The 17,518-nt window shown below is 37.6% G+C and overlaps 1 protein-coding gene across 2 annotated transcripts in view; it reads left to right on the plus strand.

Moving 5' to 3' along the window:
- PTPRA (protein tyrosine phosphatase receptor type A) overlaps positions 1–17,518 on the plus strand; it is a 142,266-nt gene that overhangs the window by 43,857 nt on the left and 80,891 nt on the right. The window lies entirely within an intron of this gene.

A 17,518-nucleotide genomic window follows, 5' to 3' on the forward strand; every position in this document is an offset into this window, starting at 1 on the left:
TTATTTCCAAACTGTAAAAGCAGCTTATTTTTTGTGATTAAAAACATTATAGTTATTATCCTTTAAGATGGTGGCTCTTATCCTGGTAATGAATCCAAAACATGAACACTATATGTCTTTTCATTTATTTAGGTCTAACTTGATTACTGTTTCATCAGTGTTTTGTAGTTTTTAGCATATAGATCCTAACATGTTTTGTTAGATTTACACCTTTGTATTTTCTTTTTGGGGGAGTCATTGTAAATACGTTTTTAAGTTTGTTTTTTCAGTTAGTCTTTACTTGTATATAGAAACATTAATGATTTTTTCTGTGTTATCCTTATGTCCTGTGACATTGCTAAACATACTAGTTCCAGGAGTTTTTGTGGTTGTTGTTTTTTATAGATTACTTGGGATTTTCTTTCTTTTTTTTTTTTAAGATTTTATTTATTTATTTTTAGAGAGGGAAGGGAGGGAGGGAGAGAGAGAGAGAGAGAGAGAGAGAGAGAGAGAGAGAGAGAGAGAGAGAAACATCAGTGTGCAGTTGCTGGGGGTTATGGCCTGCAACCCAGACATGTACCCTGGCTGGGAATCGAACCTGGGACACTTTGGTTCCCAGCCCGCGCTCAATCCACTGAGCTACGCCAGCCAGGGCTGGAATTTTCTATGTAGATTATCATATCCTCTATAAGTATGGACAGTTTTAGTTCTTACTTTCTAATCTATTGGATATTTTAATTTTATTTTCCTTCCTTATTACACTGGGTAAGACTTATAGTACTATGTTGAATAAGAGTGGTGAGATTGGACATCCTGGCCTTGATTATTATTTTAGGGGGAAAGTAATCAGACTTTAGGGTTTTTGTGTGTTTTATTTTTAAGGTGCCATGAGTTTTTCTCATGAGTGAGTGTTGGGTTGTGTCAAATGTACATCAATTGATAGGCTCATATGCATTTTTTCAATCTATAATTCACATTGATTAAAAAAAATTAAACCAGCCTTGCATTCCTAGAGTAAACCCTACTTCATCATAGTGTATTATTCTTTTTATATGTTGCTGCACTTGGTTTGGTAATAACGTATTGAGGATTTTTATTTCTATGTTCATGAAGGAAATTAGGTAATTTTCTTTTGGTTTATTGTCTGGTTTTGTTTTCAGGATAGTGCTGGTGTAAAAATGAGAGTTGGGAAGTAGTCCCTCCTCTTCTATATTTTTGGAAGAGATTGTGTAGAATTGGTGTTATTTCCTTTTTAAATGTTTAATAGGATTTACAAGTGAAGGTATCTGGGCCTGAAGATTTATTTTTCCGGAGTTAAAACACTTTAAAAAATTTTTTATTTTATCTGTTTGAGAGAGAGAAGAAGGGGGTGGGGAGAGAGAGAAATATTGATTTGTTGTTTTCCTTGGTTGATTCTTGTATGTGCCTTGACCAGGTATTGAACCCTTGAACCCGCTCCCTTGGCCTATTGGGATGATACTCTTAACTAAGTGAGCTACCCAGCGAGAGCCATATGTTGTTTTTGCTGCATATTCATTAGACATAAGTGGTAATTTCAATAAGTAGTTAAATTATATTGAAACTTTTTAAAATAAATAAAAATAAATGCAGTCATATGGCATATGCTGTTGTGTCTGGCTTCTTGAATTTACCATAATGGTCTTGATATTCATTCATATTCTTGCATTCCTTCTGATTGCTGAGTGTGTCCTTACCTTTCAAGACAGGTTTATCATCCATTTCTTTGTCTAAGGTCCAGAAAGAGATTAAGAAACTATTTCCTCTTACAATATTACTGGCCCAGATTTCTGACCTGATCAGTGGATTATAGAATTTAAATTTCTTCATAGCCCAACAGTCAAAGAACGCATTGTTACAATGCAGTAAACAAGAGCATACCTTTCAGAGCCTTAAGAAACATACGAGTATTCTGTCTGTGGTCATAGATCCTAGGTCTTGAGCTGATATTTGGAAGGGAAAAATTAGAACTTAGTAGAGTTATACTCCTTGTATCTTAATTTTCCAGCCATTATGTAAGGTTTTCTTTTTCTAGAAAGCGACTAATCTGGAATGAGAATTAATTCTCATCAGTAAAAGCAAAGCTTTAAGTAGGTCATCTGACTTTGCTTTTGTGCTCCACATTCACCCTGATTATAAAAGGCCCTTTCATGAGTTTTCTAGGCTTTCATCGCTGCCAGACTCTCCACAGGCATTGTGAAAGAATTAAACTACCCTCCCCCTGCAAAGCATGTTTCATGGACTCTTTCGTAGAGTACACACTGCACTATGTTTAGCTCAGCGGGAACTCTTTACAGACACTGAATGTATGAACAGCCCTCCTTCTAGATAAGAGATTTCAGTGTTGATTAGTGTCATAGCCATCAGAGTTAGTATCCATCAGTACCTAATAGATAAAATAAGTTGCAGTCTAATTTTTGCCAAGCAATTAGGCCAGAGTTTGTGTTTATATGTATATTAAAGTTACTTGTATATAAAATTTGCCCGTAGATAATTACTGTCTAATGAATTGGATAGGAGGTTAACATGTTCTTCAAATAACTACATACTCATGATTAACTTTTTAAAAGAGGATAACACTGAAATAGTTTGCTATGCCTGCAGGAGAAGAGGAAAGTAAACATGGAGTTTTGAATAAATATTAAACAAACTGCTTGTGGCGTAATCTTGGGGTGGTAAAGGCTTTTTCATTTCACGGGCATTGAGATACATACATTTCAAGGAAACTATAGTTGTATAGAGTTAACCATCTATATTGATTTTTTTCCAAGGACTAGACCTATCAGTTAAAATAGTTTCCAAACAATTCTGGTGAAATTAATCTCTTAAGGCATTCCAGTTTACCTACCTATTCTGTAGTTCCCACTATAAAATATTCCCTAACGTCTTCTGAGTTTTTAGTCACTTAAGTACTTTATTTCCTTCAATGATCTTTAATATCTGCCTTTTATTCCTATCAAGACTTTGGTTCAGCAATTCAGCTAATTCTCTTGCCAGTACTCAGTCCTGTTGCTTCAAGTTCTGTTATCTTCATCCAGCACAACCTTAATTCTGTATATTCTCTAAACCATTACTGCTTAGAGCATTTTTCTAGAAAAGAATTCTTGAAAAATAGGTCTCTTTTTACCTGGGCCCCCAGGGCTGCCCAGTATCAGCATTTCCTACCCTTTTCTGTAGTAGCATTATAAGTCTTACTTATCACTTCTTAAACCTTTATCTCAGTGTCTCCTCCTCTTTTTTAGCCTTTGACTTTTCTGCATACTTTAAGAAATCATCAGCAGTTAAACATGATTTGTTCTTGTTCAACCTAACAAACCCTTTTTTGAGTGCAAATCAGTGGCTATTTTTGCTAGGATATAAAAACTCTGTATGTAGTCACTTTGAAAACCTTCCTTATTAACCCCCCTTTGTTATTTTTTAATAATTTATAGGTTCTTATAGACTTTCTGTATAAATGTTCATATTTCCTGCAAATAATCTTATCCTATCTAATTTTTGTAGTTATTTTTTTTTCTTATTGCAAAGGAGAGGACATCCAAGTGATAGTGGGTCACCTTGTTGTATTCTTGATTTTAAAGGGAACGTTTTCAGTGTTTCCCTGTTGAAGAGCATAATTGTGTAGGATTATTGTTGTTTTAAAGTAGTAACTTTTATCACAGTTAGGAAATCTTCTGTTCCTAATTAAGAGGATTTAAAAAAAATAGTGAATCTATGTGTTTTTATCCAGTGCTTTTCTACATCAATTGAAATGACTATATGATCTTTTTTTGAAAATATAGGCAAATTGTACTTAGAGATTTTATATTAAAACATTCTTGTACACGTTGGATAAACTCAGATTGATCGTGGGTTATCTTTTTTATATACCAAATTCAGCTTGTTAATATTTTTTTTTAAAGATTTTATTTTTAGAGAGGGAAGGGAAGGAGATAGATAGATGGGGGGAGAGAGAGAGAGAGAGAGAGAAATCAATGTGCGGTTGCTGGGGGTTATGGCCTGCAACCCAGACATGTACCCTGGCTGGGAATCGAACCTGGGACACTTTGGTTCCCAGCCCGCGCTCAATCCACTGAGCTATGCCAGCCAGGGCTAGTTTGTTAATATTTTGTTTAGGATTTTTAATCTGTATTATTGAGTGGAAGTGGGACTGTAATTTCCTTTCTTGTAATTTTCTTTAAATTTATTGCTTTTAGAGAGAGAGGATGGAAGAGAGAGAGAGGAAGAAAGAGAGAAAAGCATCAATTTACTGTTCTACTTATTTATGCATTCATTGGTTGATTCTTGTATGTGCCCTGACTGGGGATTGATCCTGCAACTTTGGTGTATCGAGACGATGTTCTAACTAACTGAGCTACCTGGCTAGGACCTCTTGTAATATTTTTTGACTAATTTCAGTGCCAGGTTTTACTCATCTCTTAGGATGAGTTGGGAATTATTCCCTTTTTCTGCCCCTCATCACCTGGGCTCAGTATTTTCTTTGTGGCATAATTTTAAACTTCAGGTCAACTTCTTTAATAGTTACAAGAGTATTCAGGGTTTTTATGTATTTCTGAGATAGTTTTAAGTTTTCGAAATTATTTAGTTATTGTTGTTGATAATAGTCTCCATTTTTATATACTGTATCTGTAGTTATTTCCATTTTTTATTCATAATATTTGTGCCTTCTCAAGTGTGAAATTTATTGCTTTTGCATATGTGTACAGCAATGAAACTATTACCACAATCAGGGAAGTATGAACATACCTGTCACCTGCCAGTTTTCTTGTGCTCCTGTACCCAAACAACAGGGATTCGGCTGCCTGTTGCCACAAAAGCCAAACTCATGAGGCAGATGCTGGTGCAAAGGAAGGAAGTTTTATTTAGGTGCTATGTGACCTGGGAGAAATGCTAGACTCTCATCTCAAAGCCCGTCTCCTTTTTCTGCCATGGAAAATGTTCACCCACCCTCACCAAGGCCAAGATAAAAACCAGTGTCCAGAGTTCATGCTCTATTTTAAAATACAGTCCTTTGGAGCCCACAGGCAGCTGCTGAGAGGTCTTAGTTCCTATCCAAGTAGCTTAGCTTGTTCCTGGTTGCTGCCCAACTTAGGTTTCCTCCTAGAGCCTGCGCGTGGAGCCCACAAGGCCATGGTCCATGTGGCTATTGGGGCCACATAGTCACATGCTCCCAGGCAAGGGAGTGCATGAATGCACAGGCTAGAGCATCACCAGGTGGGCAAGAGAAGAGAGAGTGAGACTTCCTCCTGGAGACCATGGGCCACATGGCTGCTACAGCCATATGGCCGGCCCATGGAGAGAACAGGCGAGTGCACCGCGTGAGTGCAGGTCATGAGCAAGAAAGCCAGAGCTTGTTTGTTCCTCTGAGATAATATTAGCTTGGGCTTGGGATAGACCAGATGCTTTGTCAGAATGGCCAGTTTTCCAGACTTCTGTGTGCTTTAGGTGGGTCCACCTCTCAACCAGTCCCTTCCTTCCCCAGGGGAGACTGACAGACCTCTTTGGTCCAGCTCAATTCTTTATCAAATAGGTAATCTCAGCATATTTTCTCCCATCTGTGGGTTTCCTTTTCATTTTGTTGATAGTGTCTTTTGATAACAGAAGTGTTTAATTTTGATGAACTCCAACATCTATTTTGTTGTTGTTGTTGACTGTGTTTTTGGTATCTACATTTTAAAAAATCATTGCCAAATCCAGTGTTGTGAAGCTTTTCCCCTATATTTTCTTCTAAAAGTTTTATAGTGTTATTTCTTACGTTTAGATCTTTGATCCATTTTGAGGTAAATTTTGTATATGGTATAAGGTAGGAGTCCAACTTCATTCTTTCACATGTGAATACCCAGTTTTCCAGTACTATTTGTTGGAAAGCCATCCTTCCTCCATTTGAATTGCTTTTGCACCTTGCACCTTTGTCAAAAATTATTTGGGCATATTTGTATGGATTTGTTTCTGGTTCTCTGCTTTATTCTTTAGATCTGTACGTTTATCCCTTTGCTAATACCACACTGTCTTAATTAGGATAGCTGTATACTAAGCCTTAACATTGGGTAAATGAATTTCTCCCATTCCATTCTTTAAAAAAAAATATATATATATATATATATATATGTGTGTGTGTGTGTATGTATATGTATATGTATATATATAATATTTATTTATTTGTTTTTAGGGAGGGGAAGAGAGGGAGAAAAACATCAATGTGTGGTTGCCTCTCACACGCCCCCTACTGAGGACCTGGCCTACAACCTAGGCATGTGCCCTGACTGGGAATTGAACCGGCGACCCTTTTGTTTGCAGGCCAGTGCTCAATCTACTGGGCCACACCAGCCAGGGCCCATTTTATTCCTTTTCAGAATTATCCCTGGTTTGTTTTAATTTTTTTGTTTTAATGCATATAAACTATATTGTTCTTTGGTTTCATATATTTGATAATTTATTCCAAGGTGTACTTTAGGCAGAATGAACACTTTTTCATGTTATTCCTTGTCTTAACTAGTTTGCAATGTAAGTTTATACCAGACTATTTTGTATGTTTGTTTATTGAAGTAATCTGGTTGACCTTCTTGCCTTCAGGCTCCTGTCTGTAGGCCCTAAATTGAATCTTCCTTTAGGTTAAAGTTAAAGGCAGAAGAATTTAACAATCAGTTTTACAGCCTCACTGGTCCTGTTTCATCTATGGAAGCAAGCTGTTCTTCAGGGCCCTGGACTCCTACTAATATTAGGTGGTCCTCGTCACTTTATTTTGGACCTATCACAATGTCTCTTGACATTGTGGCTAGACCTGTAATGAAAGAAAAGACCTGTAATGAAAGTTTTTCTGTTCTAGGACTTCTTCAGAAGCATTCAGCAATTTTTAAAGCCATTTTCTCTCTCTCAAGTATTCAGTGTGCTCTTTCTACTTCACCCTTCCTTGTGGCATGTATCTGTTTTCTCCTCATAAGTGCCCTGCTACTTGTGCCTCCTGTGCGTTGTCGGATGTCTCCTGCCTGGCTTGCTCATTATTGCTTTTGTCGCTCTACACCTGTGTTCTTCCTTTCTTTGGCTTACTGCCTGACTTCTGTGGCAGCTGCTCTGTCATTACCTCTCTGCCACTCTGCCCCTTCTCCCACCCTCCACCCCACCCCCTTGCTCTATGTAGGTACAGCATGTACATTTTTCATGTTCAGCTTATAACCTTCTCTATGGTATGTCCAAAAGCAGTCATCCTCCTGTTTATGGCCTTGGAATAAATCTGTCGGACACCTGGGCCTTCCTTACCTCTGTCATCTCATTGTTAAGTCTGCAGTTATGACCCTATAAATTCTCTTATCAGTCTCCTGTGGATAGTCCTGCCCTGTTTTGAGGTTCTCCTGGTTTATCGGCTAGATTACTTCTGAAGGCTTCAGTTAATGGCCCTCCTAACCTCAGACACTACCAGTTGATCCTCCACCCTGCGGTCTGTCGCTTATTGTTTTTAAATCCGAATTGTTCCCATCAACCTCTCTGTGCTAGAGCCTTTGGTGGCTTCTCAGTGTGTTCAGTGGAAAGCCAAAGTTTTTACGTGGCCAACAGCCCCTTTGCAATCTGATTTGTTTCCTCTAGCCTCATTGGCTGCATTTCCTCCACATGTCCTCACAAACTGTAATCTTGCATGTCTGCAGTTTTCACATTCATTTAACAGAGATTTATTGAGATCCTGCTTGATGCCCTTACCCAACTCTTTGCCATGCCTGGAACCAGATAAGCTGTTTTCATGCTTCCAAGTCCCCTCTGCTTGAGAGACTGTTTCTGACCCTTCTCTTGGCCAGTTAACTACTTTTATTCTCCCAAACTCAGCTCAAACATTACCTCACCTGAAAATTCCTTCTCTGGTCTGCAGTTTTACTACTTCACCTTAGTATTGATGTTCATTCAGAGTTTGAATACATAGTTTATTTGTGCCTCAATGACTGGTGAGTGAGCTAGCTACTTGGTGACAATGTCTGTGTCTAATCTGTCTGTGCATTCCCAATATCTGGAGGAGCATGAACGGAAGAATGTGGGCTTTGTAGTTAGCTCTGAGTTTGTTTGAGTCCTAGTAGCTATGTATTGGGTGTGTGGCCTTGAGCAAATTTCTTTACCTCTGTGATCTTTAGATTCTTCCTCTGTAAAATGGAGAAACAATACCTGACTTATAAGGTAACCATTTCATGAGGATGAAATGGTTAAAGTATATAGAACACCTAGTACCAGTGTCGACTATAAGCAACCAAGGATTGTAGTTGTAGAAATAGTTTTTATTAATGTAAATAATACAGTGTTGAGTGAACAATTAGCTGTAGGAACTGAACCCTCTTCCTAGGTGCCTTTTCCTCCAATCAGAGAACCTGAACAGCTCTAGAAGGCCCAGGGCAGAGCTTAACACTCCTAGCTGTCACTCACTTCTTTGGTTCTCTCATACCTGGGAGATATCCTCAATAAGTCTGAGAGTTGAATAATGTCTTTCCCACAGGGATCTTCATCTTTGTAAAAGAGGTGAGTGTACTTAAAATCAACACAAGTACTTGAACAGTTTCATATGTATATTGAATATCTGAAAATCAGTGGTTGATTAATGTGATCATGTTATTCCTTGTCTTAACTAGTTTGCAATGTAAGTTTATACCAGACTATTTTGTATGTTTGTTTATTGAAGTAATCTGGTTGACCTTCTTGACATTAAACAATCACTACCCCTTTGTTTAGAAACCTATAAAATGGGAATAATCAATTAATTTTAGTTGGCATTAGGAAGATTTTTCTGTTTCATTAGTCTTTAATCTTTTGAAGGATCAATAATAAGATATGTGAAGAAAGGTAGTCCTAGATTTGAATTCTATTACCAGGTATGTGACCATCTCTCAATTTCTTCATCTGCAAAAGGGAAGTAAGAGTATCTAGGTTATAGAGTTTCTGTTAGGTTTAACTGAGAGAAAATGCCAAATACTGATATGATATATACCTGATACTTGGTCATATTTTAACAACTAATGTATTAAATATTGAGTGCTTAACTTTCAATAAATAGACTTCTTGATGGAACCTCTCACAGCCAAAGTGTAAACTTTGGGAAATGTGCACATTGACTAAGCTTTCCTTTGCCAGTGGGGACTTCATAATATTGATTCCATGTAACATTTTTCCTTTAGCAAATGTACACAACATTGTACTTATTAAGGCTGAGGAGCCTCATCATTCCCATTCCTAGGTCATCACTAATCTTATTTCTTATATTTTCGCTGTATTATGATTGGGGTTGGTTGTATATATCAGAAAATAAAACAGGTTTATTTCTTGTATATACGAAATCTCTAAGTCAGGCTAGTATGGCAGTTTGACAGTGTCATTGGAGAACTCAGTCCTTTTCTGGCTCTCTATTCTGCTGTGCTCAAAGTCACTTCAGGGTCCATAATAACTACCAGGGCTCTAATCATCCCATCCAAATACCAGGTTACAGGAGGAAGGACAGGGAAAAATGATCCCTCCTTCACTTTTTAACCACTTTCTTAGAAATCTCATAATATACTTAATCTTATGTTTCCTTGGCTAGAACTTGTCCACACCTAGCTAAGAAGTGGGCATGTTCTCCTTAGTACCCAATTTTCTTTGTTCTTCTCCTTGCTTTAGGTGAAACTGGCATGTCTCTGAGGGCCTCAGGGCCCACTGACAGGGAGTATATATATGTCTGGGCAAAAAGCCAAATAGTATGTCTGTGAATGGTTCCTTCATCTTGAGTTCTGGATATATATTTCTCATAATTTGCCACTGATACGTGTATAGGTTATATATTGACTGCTTATGAAATTAATATTCAAGGTTTCTGCCATTCAAGCCTCCCCTCCCCCGCAAAGGTGCACAACATGGTAAGTTGTAGTAACACCAGTATCAGCATTGTAGAGTTCAGGAGGACTAAGTGAAAGGAGGCATACAAAATGCCCTGTGCGGCTGAGTTTTGAAATGAGAGGGCAAGTGTGAGCAATTTAATAGCCAGTGGACACTACTGACCATCCATATCCCCACTCCGGAATTCAGAGCCTCCGTGTCTTATCTGTGGAGAATGTCTCAGATCAACTATGCAGGTTTTGAATTTTAAGGAAATTTGGGAAATGTTCTTAGACACTCAAATACCAGGAAAACAACAGCTATATTTTTTAGAACTGCCTTTGTCACTTATCTGAGGGCTTTTAAGTATTTCTAATGAAATCTTGGTTTTCCTGTTTTGTTTTGTTTTTAATGTTAAACTTTCTGGACTGAGCACCCTGATTAATGTATGTGCAGTATAAACAATTTTTTAAAGTAAGAAATATTTTTATAATGAAATAAGGACTGTATTTTGGCCCTTTTTCTGGGTGTGGTAGGGTAGGAGAGAGAACACAATGTGTGTGCCATTACATTCAGCAAATTAGGGAACTGCCCAGATTTCATGACTCATCTCCCAAAGCCTCCCTGCTCAGCTGCTCTGTGTTCACAGTTAACCAAAGGCTTATGATTCACTTTTGGAGAAATGAACAATGTGTAAATCTGATCTGCTTCTATTATTTTGGCTTTTCTGGTATATGTAATTCTATCTTTACTCTGGCCACTATTGCCTAACCAAAAGTGATGTAAAACATAGGGGAGGAAATCATATATAATTCTTACTTAACGAAAGCAAACAGAAAGATTGGTTAAAATAACTGTGATACATCCATATGATGAAACACTATACAGCCACTGAAAAGAATGGCAGCTAGATAGATGTGTTGATGTGGAAGACAATAAAAATTTATTATTTAAGTAAAAATGCAAGCTGTGGAAGTATGTGTAATATGATCCTGTTTATAATTTTTTTATGTGTAGGTATATGCCGGTATAGTATAGGAAATTTCTAAAGGATATAGAAGAAAGTATTTCGTGATCACTTTTGGGAACTGGGACTTGCAGGAGATGAATGAGACTTATATTTTGCTTTATAATCCCTCTTCTGTTTGTATATCTTGTAATGAGCATACTTTTTTTTAAGTGTTTATAATTGCAGTGAAGAGGAGGATCAGTATCTTTCCATATAACAAATGTAATGTTTTAATAAATAACATTAACAGATTCCATTCATTTCAGCTAAAAGATGACGGTGGTCTGGGGGTCTAATGTGAAACAAGGTGACCATAGTTGATAACAGTCTTGTACAATTCAAATTTGCTGAAAGAGTAGAACTTAAATGTTTTCATCAGAAATGAATAGGACAGCTCTGGCTGGTGTGGCTCAGTGGATTGAGTGCTAGCCTGTGAACCAAAGGGTTGCTAGTTCAAATCTCAGTCATGACACATGCCTGGGTTGTGGACTGGGTCCCCAGGAGGGGGTATGCAAGAGGCAACCACACACTGATGCTTCTCTACTTCGCTCTCTCCCTCCTTTCTCCTCTGTCTAAAAATAAATAAATAGTCTTTTTAAAAAGCTTTTAAAAAGTAAATGAACAGGACAAAAAAATATAGTAACATTTTGAGGAACATAAAAACTTGAGTAAATGAAGAAAATATTATTACAAAAATCTAAAATAAGAGAAAAATTGAGAGAATTTTATGTCCACCACCTAGATTCTACAATTAATATTTTTCTATACTCTTTTTAATCACATATCTGTTCATATATCTATTCCTCTATTCATCTGTCAATTTATATTGTTTTTAATATATTGGGTTGGCCAAAAAGTTTATTTGTTCTTTTCTGTATGATGGTTCTAGTAGCGCTTAGTTGTCTTTAACTTCATTCAAAACAATTTTGTTAGATTGTATTAACAGCATGCATTAAAAAATCAAAGTTGGTGAATTTTTGTGTAGCCATTTTAATATTAAAAATGGAAGAAAACTCACATTTGGCATGTTATGCCTTATTATTACAAGAAAGGTAAAAATGCGACTGAAAAGCAAAAAAAAGGAAAGATTTGTGCAGTGTATAGAGAAGGTACTGTGACTGAACATGTCAAAAGTGGTTTGTGAAGTTTTGTGCTGGAGAGTTCTTGCTGGATGATACTCCATGGTTGGGTAGACCAGTTCAAGTTGATAGTGATCAAATCAAGACACTAATTGAGAACAATCAACATTATACCATGCGGGAGATAGCCAACATATTCAAAATATCCAAATCAACAAAGTTATTGGTGAAAAGGAAAAATGGGTCTTTTTATTTTGCAGAAAAAAACTAAACATTTTTTGGCTAACCCAGTATTTCAAAGTAAATTGCATATATCAGTGCACTTCTCCCCAATACTTAAATATGTGTATCCTTTACAGTATTTGTTAATGAATAGAGTCTTTATAGAGGTAAAATTTATGTACAGTGAATACACAAATCTTAAGTTACCATTCAGTGAGTTCTGAAAACTACATACTCCCATGCAACCCACTTCCCTGTCAAGATAACAGAGTATTACTGTTGTTCAGGAAGTACCCTCATGTTCCTTTCCAGTAAATCCTCTGTTTCTTTCCCAGGCAGCAGTTCTGATTTTCCACCATAGTTTTATTTTTTCTAGAACTTCATATGTATGGAATCATACATTATAATATACTCTTGCATGAGACTTTTTTCTTTTCTGTTTTTTAAAATACATTTTATTGATTATACTATTACAGTTGTCCCAGTTTTTCTCCCTTTGTCCCCCTCTGCTTGGTACCCCCATTCCCTCTAGCAATCCCCTCCTTTAGTCCATGGCCATAGATTGTGCATAGAAGTTCTTTGGCTGCTCCATTTCCTATACTATTCTTCACATCCCCTGTCTATTTTGTACCTGCCGATTTGTACTTATTAATCCCTGTGCCTTTCCCCCCATTACCCTCCTTGCCCCTCCCAGCTGATAACCCTCCATATGATCTCCATATCTATGATTCTGTTCCTCTTCTGCTTGTATGCTTAGTTTGTATTTTAGATCCATTTGTTGATAGTTGTGAATTTGTTGCCATTTTAATGATCATAGTTTTGATAATCTTCTTTTTCTTAAGTCCCTTTAACATTTCATGTAATAATGGTTTGGTGATGATGAACTCCTTTAGTTTTACCATGTCTGGGAAGCCCTTTATCTGCCCTTCCATTCTAAATGATAGCTTTGCTGGATAGAGTATTCTAGGTTGTAGGTCCTTGCTTTTCATCACTTTGAATACTTCTTGCCAGTCCCCTCTAGCCTGCAATGTTTCTTTTGAGAAATCCACTGGAAATCTTATGGTAACTCCCCTATAGGTAACTCTCTGCTTTTCTCTTGCTGCTTTAAGATTCTCTCTTTATCTTTAACCTTTGACATTTTAACTATGATGTGTCTTGCAGTGGGCCTCTTTGCATCCATCTTGTTTGAGACTCTCTGTGCTTCCTGGATTTATGTATCTATTTCCTTCACCAAATCAGGGAAGTTTTCTTTTATTATTTTTTCAAGTAAGTTTTCAATTTCTTATTGTTCCTCTTCTCCTTCTGGCACCCCTATGATTTGGATGTTGGTACATTTGGAGATTTCCCAGAAGCTTCTTACTCTATTTGTTTGTTTGTTTGTTTGTTTTAATTTCTCTTCTCTCCTTGCTGTCTTGATTGAATGCTTTTTTCTTTGTTATATTTCAAGTCTTCAATTTGATTCTCAGCTTCATCCCCACCACTCTTGGTTCTCTGTAGATTTTTCTTTATTTCACTTAATGCAACCTTCATTTCTGTCTGGGTCTTTTTTATACTGTTGCAGTACCCAAGTATTTCTTTGATCATCCTGATAACCAGTGTTTTAAACTCTGCATCTGATAGGTTGTTTATCTCCATTTTATTTAGCTCTTTTCCTGGAGTTTTGTTCTGTTCTTTTCATTTGGACCATATTTCTTTGTCTCCTCAATTTGGCAGCCTCTCTCTGTCTGTTTCTGTGTATTAGGTAGAGCTGTGTTGATTCCCTGTCTTAGTAACGTGGCCTATTGTAGAAAAGGCATCTATAAGTTGTGTGAGGCAGAGCCTTAGGTAATTGCCAGGCCAGGGCAACCCATTTTGCTGCTTTGTGGCTCTCTGTGGGGGAGGGCTGAGAGAAGGGACAATGCTACTACATGGCCTCTGGAGATTGCCTGGGAGGAAGCTGTCTCTTAGCACTCACCCTGTTGCCAGTCACTTCACTTACTCCCCTTTCCCCCTTATGCCACTTGTACCCTTTCAGGTATTGCCCTGGTGCTGAATCCCAGAGGCCATGGATCTGTGTGAGTCCTAAGTCTGTTGTGGGCCCTTAAGAGGAGTCTCTTAAGAATCCCGCAGTTTCTTCTGCTGCTTCCACCCCCAATGGTTTTTATAGCCGGAGGGTATGGGGACTTATCTTCCTGACCCTGAAATCCTTGGCTGGGTGGTCTGGTGGCAAGTCTGGAATTACTGGCTCCTGAGGTATCCCTCCAATGTTTATTTACTACATGTGAATGTGGGACCTCCCATTCCGCCGCCTCTCCATGTCACCCCATGTCTCTGCCCCTCTTACTCATCTGGATGAATGTGGCTTCTTTAAATTCTTGATTGTCGAACTCCATGCATCTTGATTTTCTAACGACTCCGGATGATACTTGTGTAGCCTACGTGTAATTTTTGCTGTAGTTGTGCGCAAGAGTGAAGCATGTTTACATACACCTCCACCTTGACTGGAAGTCCCAAGGCTTTTTTCACTCATTGTGATGTTTTTTAGATTCAGCCATGTTGGGTGTATCAGTAATTCTTTCCTTTTATTGCTTAGTAATATTCCATTGTGAAAAAAGTATCAATTTGTTTATATATTCTCTTATTGATGGTTATCTGGGTTGTTTTCAGTTTTTTGTTGTTATGAACATTCTTGTACTAGTCTTTTTGTGTGCATGTTTTTATTTTTCTTAGATAAATATATATGAATGGAATTACTGGGTCATAAAGTAGGTATATATTTATTTTTATAAGATGCTGTCAGACAAACTACTTTTAAAATATAACAAATAGAGCTCACTCTAAAAATCATCCTTGGAAAAGGCAGAGCCATTCCCACTGTTAGAATGTTTGCACAGGCTTTCTGGTATTATGCAGACTACAACTGGCCAGGCTGGTTTCCTTCTGACATTTGGTCATGCATATTGCCCTTGGATTTAAACCATTTAACTGTTTGTCCATATTGAGACTACATGTTCATCGTAGAATCAGTTTTTAAAATTCTGAATTAATAAGGGGTGTGGGGGAAGTGATGAATTTGAGACATTATGGGTGTCAGTAAATCAGATGTGACAGAGAGAAGTTGAGAAAAATTGCACAGCAAAAAGGTTATGTGTGGAGTGGGGAAGGAGGATGTCCTGGGAGAGAGAGATACCAGTGGGCTTTCCCTCTACTCCTTCCCCTGGTGAATTTTAATTTACTTTTTTTTTGGTAAAAATTACTTTTAAGTTAGTTCAGAGGTTGTCTTGTATACTAAAATGGATCTCCAGAGAGCCTCATCATTCTGTTTAATAACTGCATAGTATTTCATTTTGTGAATATGCCATAATTTATTTACTTCTCCTATTTATTTATTTACATGATCATATGCCATGATCATGTTTACTTCTCCTATTGATAAACGTTTGTCTTCTTTCCAATATTTTTTATTGAATACAATGCTACACTGAATAACCTGGTACATAGGTCACTTTTTAAATATGGCTATATCTGTAAAGTTCTCAAGTGGAATTGTTTCAAAGGATTTGTGCTTTCATAATTCTGATAGAATGTTTACAGATCTTATGAGAACATCTGTTTACTCAAATCCTTGCCAGTGCAGTATTGTTCAGGTTTTCTATCTGATAGTTGAACAGTGATATTGTGGTGTAGGTTTAATATGGCTTTCTCTCATCATGAGTGAGGTTGAGCATCTTTTCATATACTTAAGAGAAATATTTGGTTTTCTGTGAATTGTCTGTTTCATGTTTTTTGCCCATTTTTCTTTTGGGTTGTTGGTCCCCTTTTTATTAATCTGATCTGCAGGAGTCTTTTATATATTAGGGAAATTATAATAAATCCTTTGTGAATGAGTTGGAAATATTTTTAAAGAGCTCATTTTTTTAAAATATGGAGGTAGTTGTTTTAGTGGAATGATGGTAAACGAAGCCAGATTGCCATGGATACAACTCTTTCTAGAAATTTGGCTGTAAAGTGAAGTAGAGAGAATGCTAGTTGGAGGACTGATGCAGGTTCAAAGGAATTATTCTTTTTTTTTTTTAATAAATTCTTGTGTTTAAATGCTTTTATGAAAGGGAGGAATTAAACCTAGGAGGTAGTGGTAGAGGATCTCTGGGATAAGGTTTCTAATGGACTTGGAAAGAATTGCAGGAGAAGAAATTTGTAAATATGGCCACTGGGAATTAAGGGTGTCCCTGTCAAATGGCTTCAAATTTTCTCTGAAATGAAAGCAAGGCCAAGAGCCAAGGGTGTAGGAGGAGAGGGCTGGAGAGAAGAGGTAGTTCTTTGAAATCACTTCTATGGAGAATTGGTGAGAAAGATGAGTAAGGAATACAGAAGGATCACAAAAGGTTTTCGGAGTTCCATTGAGGCAGAAATAACGATATCAACTCTATGGATTGTTTGACTTTATTAAGCAGCATTAGCTCAGGATTGAGTTGGGGGAGAGTTCCCTCATGTTAAGTATAATAGAACACTGTAGCAAAGGAATTTGGGGTTATTAGCAGGGAAATGATTGAACTGACACCAAATTTTCTTGATTGGGTAGAGAAGAAAATAAAGACATGATAGAGACATTGGAAAGAAATTAGAGAGGGGTTCAAGGGACCAAAAGCCTGGAGAGGTCAGAGAACAGGTGTAGTAGACATAACAGAGAGAGAACTGCTAGGATAAAGGCGTGTGTTTGGAGAGTGGGATGGTAAGATTCAGTATGAGAGCTTTTCCTGAGAATGGCAGAGCCTAGAGTGAGCCATTGTCATAGGTGGCACAAGTGGACTAGAGGAATAAGGTTGTTGGAATTGAGGAAGTCAAGGAACTCAGAACCTGGCCCAGGTGTGAATTGTAGTGGCTGTTGTCTGAGAGGATGTTGAACCACCTTCTAAGAGAATACCAGGATTTGGGGATAGAAAGAAAACTGTGAGCCACATTGTAGTTACAAGGAAATATCAGCAGCCATTAGGCAAAAAGCCCTCAGGAACAGGGACTGTTCAAGCAGTTGCCAGGAAAAACGGTTTGCATAAAGCATCCTTGAAGTGTAAAGAGGACTTCTGGCCAAGACAGAGGCATAGGTAGATACACTTCATCTCCTGAGATAACCGAAAGAAGGACAATAACAAATTTAAAAACAGAAAATAACCAGAACTGCCAGAAAATCGAACTGTATGGAAGTCCAACAACCAAGTTATTGAAGAAACATTCATTCAGACTGGTAGGAGGGGCAGAGATGGGCAGGTGAGGGGGAGAGGACATGTGGCAAGGTGGCGGCTAGCAGACTGGGAGATCCCATATTTGCATGCAGATAAAAACCAGGGGGAACAGCAGGGGAGCAAGATAGCCCAAGCAACCCAGGGTTCCAGCATTGGGAAATAAAGCCTCAAAACCC

Source organism: Phyllostomus hastatus, unplaced genomic scaffold (assembly GCF_019186645.2).
Source record: "Phyllostomus hastatus isolate PE091 unplaced genomic scaffold, TTU_PhHast_1.1 phas_contig_17, whole genome shotgun sequence".
Taxonomy (NCBI): Eukaryota; Metazoa; Chordata; class Mammalia; order Chiroptera; family Phyllostomidae; genus Phyllostomus; species Phyllostomus hastatus.